The following is a 10,292-nucleotide window of genomic DNA, read 5'->3' as shown; positions in this document are numbered from 1 at the left end:
TGGCGCCCCAGCATGGCCGCGGCCTTCGGGCTAAAACATTTTAAGGATTTATTCTCCTCTTTCAGGTTCACACTTATTGCAGCGGTCCTTCAAATCTTCTAAGCCCTGTAAAAGCACTCGAAAGTTTGAGCCTCCATCCAGGCCTTTCATGATGCCCTTAAAGCCATGAACTTTTCAGTAACCGTTCGAATATATATATTTACCTCCTACTGACCACTCTGCTACGCACATGTGTAGGTAGACACACAACGGGCAGCCACTTCTACCAAAATTCTTACTATAAATTCTTCCTGTGACCTTAAACGATACTAAACCCAACCACAAACATAGATAAACAGCCACAACCACACACACGCACACACGTGCTATCATTACACACACACACCTGCGCGCACGCACATACCCACACATACCGCCTTCTCTTGCACTCTCCTGTCTTTGAAAGAACTTTCTCTCCACCCATTCCTTTCCGGTCATTTCAATATGTGACCGCGTGTGTATCGTTGGCGATTTTCTTTCTCCGTCTTCCCTTTCAAGGACCTTTCCCTTTTCTATATTTCTGACGAAGAGCTCCGCCCGAAACGTTAAATCCTTCTTCTTTCTTTCCTTTCCTGAGCGTCCAATAACACTATACTTGTTCCACGTCCTCGCGCTGTTCTGTTTTCTCTTTGTTCATGTTTGGATTAATTATATATTTATAATTAATCCAAAGATGAGTCGCCATGATAGATCGGTAGCCACTACACACATTTTTTTCTCTCTTTGTTTCTTTCTGTGTTCCTTTCTGTAAAAGAGCTTGAAACGTAAAAGACTTTTTCTATTCCTGAGCCCTGTTTGTTTTGTTTTTTTTCGTTTTCTTCGTTTTTTGTTTTTTTTCGCGAATTCTCCCCCTCCTCCTCCCTCCCGCCGTTAACTTGCGATGAGAGCTTTGCCACTGTCTTTCTGGCCTGACTTCTTTGAAGTGTGGACGGCATTTTCTTTGCTCCTTCGCCGTCCTCAAAGATAGCGTTCGCAATACTTCTTTTCGTTGGGCTTAACAGCCCTTCTTGTCTTGTTATTCTCCTTGTCCTGTCTTTTACTGTTTATATTTTGTACTGTCGTTACTGTCCAGTTTTTGTTACCATTTTTACCCCTCTGCAAAAAGATCTCAAATTTTATTTGATTTGCTTTTCGCAGGAAGGAAAGTTTCTATCGAAGATGCGTATCGCCTTCACCTTCGAAACGCAGAGTAGATGAAACCATGGCAACTGAAGAAGGGGAATTTTCCTTATATATATATATATATATATATGTGTGTGTGTGTGTGTGTGTGGTGTGTGTGTGTGTATGTGTGTGTGTGTGTGTGTGTATATGTATGTATGTATGTATGTATGTACTTTAACTTTTAAGTTTACTTGTTTCAGTAATTAGACTGCAGCAATTCTCGGGCACCGCTTTGAAGGATTTTAGTCGAACGAATCAATCCGGGTACTCATTTGAAGCCTGGTACTGATTCTATTGATCTCCTCTACCGTACCGCTAAGTTACAGGGATATTTGCACACCAACACCGGCTGTCAAGCGGTGGTGGAGGAAAAACACAGACACAAAGACACCCATACATTCATATATATATATATATATATAATATATACATACACATATATATATACATATATACATATATACATACGCGCACACACACACACACACACACACACACATATATATATACATATATATATATATATATATATATATATATATATATATATATATATATATATATATATATATAAATACATAGGTCTCAAGATGAACCGCATGAAAACAAAGTTCATGCGGTCAGACAACGTACCAACAGGTCGAATGGCGATCGGCAGTGATGAAATAGAGGAGGTGAGAGAATATGTCTACCTGGGACAGGAAGTAAATATGTGCCGGGATATCAAAAAGGAGATCTCACGGAGAGTAAGGGCCGGATGGAAGGCGTTCAATGGCATAAGGGATGTGCTCAGGGGAAGTTTGGACAGGGCCACCCGCGCCAACCTCATTAACAGTGCTGTTCTGCCTGCAATGTTATATGGTAGTGAAACATGGGCTACTACAAAGAGAGAAGAGCAAAGACTGATAACGGCTCAAAGAGCCATGGAAAGGTCAATGCTTGGTATCTCGTTGAGAGAGCACATAAATAGCAACATCATCAGAAGGAAGTCCGGCGTGAGAGATGTCATCGCAGAGTATACTCGCAGCAAGTATAGATGGGCTGGACACGTCGCCCGGCTCACCGATAATCGGTGGACGCACGCAGTTGCCGAGTGGTACCCGCGTGAGCGGAAAAGACCACCCGGAAGACCTCCACGACGGTGGAGTGACGATTTCAAGAGGACGATTGGGATCACGTGGATGAGAAAGGCGCGATCCAGAGAGGAGTGGACAGCGTGCTGTGACCAGCGGTGTCAAATGGACGCCTGACGGACTGGTCGGTCAAAGTGATCAAAGTGAAGTGATAAATACATATATATACAATATACATACATATATATATATATATATATATATATATATATATATATATATATATATATATATATATTATATATATATATACATATATATATGTATGTATGTATATGTATGTATGCATGTATATACGACGGACTTCTTTCATTTCTGTCTACGAAATCCATTTAAAAGGATTTGATTGGCCCGAGACTATAGTAGAAGACATTTGCCCAATGTGCCACAGTGGAATTGGACCCGGAACCATGAGTTCGGAAGCAAACATCTTACCATGCAGCCGAGTGGATGGGACCGAATGTTATGTAAAAGTAGGCAGATCATTTTTATTAATTAACATGTCGTTCAAATTATTCATTTCGGTACTGTAACTTTTTCTCCATACAAAAGTATTACTCAACTTAGTTACCATCACAAGTGATGCTCTACCACCAACGTTGAATCCAATCCACGAATCATCTTTGAAAATATACAGTTGTTCACAGTTGCGACCACTTCTTAATAGACATGTTTTATCTCAATTTCTTAGTCACCAAAGCACTGGTGCTGAAGCTGTCTTCCATAGTCCGAACAGATGGAAGATGGAGTGCACCAGATCTGTCCTGTACATTGGGTGGAATACAACTAACCAGTCCAATTTGCGTATTACCTGATTTCTGGTCAAAGATGTATGGTCATGATAAAGAGGATCATTTTCAAATTCTTGTTCAGTCTCCTCCTTTCAACGGCTTCTCTAAGCTTTTTAAGTATCACAGAAAAGGAAAATTACACCCTTGTCATCCCCGAAAACAGTTGCCATAATTTTATGTGCCAATCACAAGCTCTTGAACATCTTGATCGCTAGAGAAGAAATGTGATGCCATTCTACTGAGTGGGCCTTCATTCATGTTTTATCCCCTGTCACCAGATCAGATAAAAACATCTTGTGATCGTTGGTGTAAAAAAATCCCATCAGATCAGAGCTGGATTCCGCCTTTCTGTTCTTCAAAGTGTGTATCAGTTAACTAGGTGTCCATTTTTCATATACTTTCTGATACCCAAAATCTCCTGTCATCTTGTATATTGTACTATGAGCACAGTCCAGTTGTGCAACACGGTCACGAATTCTAGGTCATTTGATCGCGCGAATCATTTCATACTCTTAATGGTGAATCTTATTAGCAGTCACACTCTCTCACTGCATGTTTTTGTCAAAAATACTATTTCCCCCCTTTTTTTTAACTCATTCATCTATCTGTATACATTGCTCTTGCTTTTTCTCTTGCTAACCTATTTCTTTACTACCCACAAGGGGCCAAACACAGAATGGACAAACAAGGACAGACAAACGGATTAAGTCGATTATATCGACCCCAGTGCGTAACTGGTACTTATTTAATCGACCCCGAAAGGATGGTAAAACAAGCAGTAGCTCTTCTGTGCTTAAACGGACAATCAGCACCCCTTCTTCGTCTAGAACTCAATGACGGCATGTTGCTTTTACTTGGAACCCATTATTTGCCAACCATGATGAAGAGCAAGAATAAGAGTCACTCACCAGACAGGAAGTGTCACTCTACCAATCAGTGCAACTCGAACGAGTGACGTCGGTAAATAAAGAAGTTATACTCACTTTTGCATAACGCTTAGTATAATTCGTGTTCACTTATGTATGTGTAGGTATATGCATGTATGTGTAGGTATATGCTTATGTATCTAAGTGTGTATGCGAGTGTTTATGCGTGTATGTTTATGTGTGTGTGTGTATATCTCTGTATGTATGTATGTATGTAAGTGTGTATGTATGTATGTATGTATGTATATATGTATGTATGCATGTATGTATGTATGTGTGTGTGTTTGCGTGCGCGCAGGTGAGACTATATGTATGTGTATGCATGCGTGTGTGTGTGCGTGTGTATTTATGCGTTTAATGTTTCCAGGAGTGATTCTGTAATCGCAACAATCTGTTATTTCCCTTCGTCTGCTCTCTGTGACAAACACAACCTGTACAACACCTACTTTCACTTGAAAATGCGGGCGGCGGCGGCGGTGGTGGTGATGGTTGTGATGGCGGTGGCGGTGGCGGTGGTGGTTGTGGCGGTGGCGGCGGCGGCGGTGGTGGTGGTGGTGGTGTAATTTAATGGATATTTTTCTATAATTTCTGTCTGGTCTTATTAATACCACAGCTTATTACTTACACTGCAAGCTAATATATTAATATCTACTACATTGTAATTATCATTTACATTTGTCCAAGCCAGCCTACTTATTTCCCACCGCCATCATACACTTCGTATTGATTCTATATATACATTGCATGCATCTGAGGATTCTTTTCCGCATTGGTTCTGGTGATTTAGCTCACAGATGTCTCTCCCCGCCACCTCTCTTAATACCTTAATTGGTCAGATTTTGTCGAAATATGTTATAAGTGCTCATATAATTTAAGTATATTTTCTTGTTTAAACACGGAATGGGGAAACTATTTTGCCATTTCAATATGTAGGCGCAGGCGTGGCGGCTGTATGGTAAGTAGCTTGCTTACCAACCACATGGTTCTGGGTTCAGCCTTACTTCGTGGCACCTCGGGCAGATGTCTTCTATAGCCTCGGACTGATCAAAGCCTTGTGAGTGGGTTTAATAGGCTGAAACTAAAAGAAGCACACCGGACTCAAGCACTGTAGTCTATCTATTCGCTTAAAACCCTTCGAGAATGTATCTCCGCACTACCGCAGTCCAGTGACTGTAACAGATAAAAGAAAAAAGTAAATAAATGTAAAAGCAAAAATTATTTATTTGGAGTCATTCAGCTTAAAGATTTTCCAGAAAATGAAAACTAAACACTGTGGATGATATGAAAAAATACTATCATATTAAAAATTCAAATATTAATTAACTGCTTTCAAGACATTTTTTGTTATGTTTCGGATCTTCTAATGGGCTTGTACTTATCTCCGTATTTTTCTTCTTGTTAACGTTTTCTCTCTCTTGATCATTTTTAGCAATTTAACTCTTGCAAACTATTCTTCAGATTCTAGCACACCAATAAAGTTCCTGACATTTGGCTGTAGAGTGTTTTCTGATCGATTCAGTGCACACTGGAAAAGATTTATACTTCGGTCAGAAATATTCCATATAGCTAATGGAAATGGAGAATTTTTATGCGCCACCCTCGTTGACTGCCTCTATGTGGACATATATAATCATTTTCAAAATAACATTGAAAGGTAAATTTCATCAACTTCAGCAAAATGTTCAAGATCTATGTACACCATCCTCAGCCAAAAGAAATGCAGGTGTAACGAATCAGAGTATTTTTTGATTAAAATTACTATCATTGTCTTACCTGGATTTCAAACCATTTTGTACTTGTTCGGAAATAGTTTACTTTTAAACTATCGCTGTTGGCATGGCTGTGTGATTAAAAAGTTCCCTTTGTAACCAGGTGGTCTGGGTTCAGTCGCACTGCGTTACGCCTTGGCTTTCTACTATATCCTCATGACCACTAATACTTAGTGACCGAATTTGTTAAATGGAACCCCGTTGTGTTCGCGCGTGTGTGGTGTGTGCGTACTTGTGTGTGTGTGTTTAGGCCTGTGTTTTTATCTTCCCAGCCCCCTGACCACCGGTGTGGATTTGTTAACGTCCCCGTAACATAGCGGTTTGGTAAATGAGTCCAGACGAAAAAAAATATGTACTGTGGTCAATCCGATTGGTGACCAGTCTACAAGACGTGCCTCGACATAGTCGCGGTCCAGTGACTAAAACAGGTAAGAGGAAAATAAAAGCAAAACTTGAGCATTCTGAATTTTACTCGGAAAGTGATTATACCTTAAGACGTTAGGGGCTGCTGTTTCGAAAATTATAATTATAGTTGAGAAATTCTTTTGTTTTTGGTAATATACATGTTTAAACTTAAAACACTCATATACAGATAAACATGGAAACCTTGCAGGAGTTAAATATATAGATTATGCGTGTGAAAATACAGATGAACCCTGAATGATGTCAATGAATTGTGAGATACGTGTTTCTGCGTGGTTGCGTTTCATCGGTGACACAGCGATCTGGTCGTTCGCAATCTACCAAGAACTGAGGTTCTAAAGTGTAGGCAGCAAAAAATATTATTTGTTAATACGTGCTACGCATTGTCGGTTTGGAATTAATTAAATAAAGACGCACAAAGCCGTGAAGATTAAAATAAAACTCTGTACATTTGCCACAGTGAAGGTCTTTCCACGTTGATGTATTTGAGCGTGTTTAATATAAATGAACACAACATTATTTTTATCTTCGCTGCTTTGTATGCCTTTATTCAATTCTCATGTATGTATCTGCTCTAACATTGCTGACCCGGAGTTATATGATAACAGCTTCTCCTCAATAAGGGTCCTCTTTCAATCAAGGTTGACCATGCATCAACACACGTAGGTGCAGACCTGGGAAAATTTTTTTAAGGAATCCTTGTATGCATGCAAATCTCCCCTCTCCTCTTCACCGGAGTTTTTATCCAAGGGAATCGCTGCAGACAAAGCGAGACAGGTTATCATCAATGTTGTATCGCAGGCATTGCTGTCAAAATGCAAAGACTCGGAACAGACACCGCAATGCGACTCGCACGACTCTCTAACAGTTCCAGTTCCTGAGTCCATAAGGGTTTTTTTTATCAGCCCCGAAAGAATCAAAGGAAAAAAAGAATTTGACCTCGGAAGGATTTGAATCCAGAAGGCATAGTGTCGGAACAAATTAAGTGTTTGTTTTATTAAAATTGTTGTTGTTGTTGTTGTTGCTTATCCTCCTTGGATCAACCCTGATCGTGCAAACCTACGATCAAACGTATTCCATCCTGTTGTTTTATGTCTACCAAGGACTACGTTATCCAATGCGTGCTGCCATTATACAAAATGAGCGAACGTGGATTTGAAGGAAATTCCACAGCTATTTCTAGCAGATCGAATACCACTTAAATACTTTTACATTAACTCGATGTTGGTATTGATGTTGCTGTCGCTGGTGTTATTCTTTTTGTTACTTCCAAGACAAACTGGAACAAATTAATAATGCCGAGAAAACAGTAAAGGCGAGAAGAAAATAAATAAATACAAAAAAAATTACAAAAGTGACACAATAGATAAATGAGAGGTGTTTATAAAACCAACAAAAACATTAGCATATACAGCAATAGCGCCACCAACACTACCATTATCACAAAAAACAATAACAATAGCACCAGCAGCATTAGCATTAGCAACAACTGCAAAATCATATAAGAAAGAAAAAAAAACAGCAACAACAACAACAAAAACACCTACAGCTGCATCATTAGCAACAACAAGAACAACAAAAAGCAGTAAAAATGACAAAACAGTTACATCAACAACAACGGTAATAATAATAATAATAATAATAATTAATAATAATAATAATAATAATAATAATAACAGTAATAATAATATAAGTAATGATAATAATAATAATAATAATAATAATAATAATAATAATAATAATAATATTAATAATAATAATAATAATAATAATAATAATAATAATAACAGTATAATAATATAAGTAATGATAATAATAATAATAATAATAATAATAATAATATAATAATAATAATAAATATAATAATAATAACAGTAATAATAATATAAGTAATGATAATAATAATAATAATAATAATAAATAATAATAATAATAATAATAATAACAGTATAATAATATAAGTAATGATAATAATATAATAATATAATAATAATAATAATAATAATAATAATAATAATAATAATAATAATAATAATAATATAATATAATAATAATAATAATAATAATAATAATAATAATAATAATAATAATAATAATAATAACAGTAATAATAATATAAGTATACTGAATAATAATGATAATAATAATAATAATAATAATAATAATAATAGCTGTGAAAAACAACAACAAAACAGCAGTAACAACATTGGGAACAACAAAAGCAACGGAAACAACAAAACGAACAGCAAATCTATGTAACAATACCAATAGCAACGACGACATGAATAACGATAGCACAGAATCTCAGCAGTAACAATAGCAACAACAACGAAAATAGCAACAAACGCCAGAGCAACAATGGCCACAGGAACATCAACAGATACAAGCATCTCTGTAACAAGAGCAACATCATCAGAAATGAAGAAACAACATCAATGGCAGAAATGAGAATAGCACCAGCGACAACGGTAGCAGCAGCGATGGTGGAGGCGTCGGCGGCTGAAAGAAGACAACAGCAACAACAACAACAGGTTGTAGAAAAAAATAAAAATAAATTAAACGATATTTTGAAAGTGTCTGGTGTGCGAGCGAGGGTTGTTGCTTATGGCAATGTTTTGATTAAAAAAGAGATAGTGTGTATATTTAGAGATAAGATGGTGAGTATATATGTGAGTGTGTGTGTGTGACTGTATGCGTGTGTGAGCGTGTGTTTGTGTATGTGGATGGGTAGGGTGTCTGGGAAGGGAGTCAGTAAGGGAAAACAAGCAAGAGAATTAGATGAGTATGGTGTGGGGGAGTTGTGGGGGTGTATTTGCAGGTTACTTTAGGAGAATGGAATGGTGAGGAATAGGGGAAAAGCGAAAGAGAAACTGAGCGAGATAATGATAAGGTGATACGGCGGAAATAAAACTAGCAACACACACACACACACACACACACACACACACACACACATATATATATATATATATATATATATATATACATATATACATAAATACATACATAGATACATAGATGCATGCATACATATATGTGTTAAATTATAATAAGGGTAGTCAATGATTACAACACCAGTCTGCTAAAAATAGATCCCAAATTGTCTATGAACCACTTAGATTTTTATTCCACTACACACGGTTGTAAGCGAGGAAAATAGAGAGCGAGGATTTATAAGATAATTTGGATGGTCCCAAATCTATGGCTTTCACGGTATGAGTTATTAAGAACCCTTTCCGATCATCAAAGGTGACATCATCATCATCATCATTGTTCGACCGTGGTCGAGACTTTCATAGTCTTTTCAAATGGCTAATAATGTGTGCGCGCGCCACTACTACACACATTGGAAAGCATTGTACAACCAAGTACTAAAGAAGATCTTTCCTCCTCCATGAAACAAAGCTGTTCCCGCTGGACGTCAACCCAGTATTTCTAAGCTACGGACCCAGTGATTTATTGTAAGGTTATCTCCCTAGATAGATTGCCTTCACTACGGCTAAGGAGCCCTTTCTACCCCAAAGGTGACATACCGAACGTAAATAATTGAAAGATGCATTATACATACCGCTATCAGCGCAAATACATGTATATATATATATATATATATATATATATACGATAATAAATCTCTGAACGAGGTATAATCAGTAGCTGCACGACAATGTGAAGTATATGTGCCACTTAAATGTGGCTAACCACTAACGGTGGATGCTACTGTAGCTTGTAGCCCCAGGAGAACATCTTCTCCAGCTGGCTATTGACACACATTCTGTGCCCTACCAGTATTTACAAAGGGAAGCCATCTTTCCCATCGTCGACCTGACGTGATACGCACGGACCCGAGTTTCTAGGTCAGATAACGAGGTGTCCGCTTTTCATATACTTTCTAATACCCAAAATCTCCTGCCATCTTGTATATTGTACTGTGAGCACAGTCCAGTTGTGCAACACGGTCACGAATTGTAAGTCATTTGATCGCGCGATTCTTTTCATACCCTTAAAGGTGATTCTTATTTATCCGTCGTCAGCGCACGACAATCGCCG

Source organism: Octopus sinensis, linkage group LG9 (genome assembly GCF_006345805.1).
Source record: "Octopus sinensis linkage group LG9, ASM634580v1, whole genome shotgun sequence".
Taxonomy (NCBI): Eukaryota; Metazoa; Mollusca; class Cephalopoda; order Octopoda; family Octopodidae; genus Octopus; species Octopus sinensis.
The sequence above is the reverse complement of the archived record's forward strand: the minus strand, read 5'-3'. Positions refer to the sequence as shown.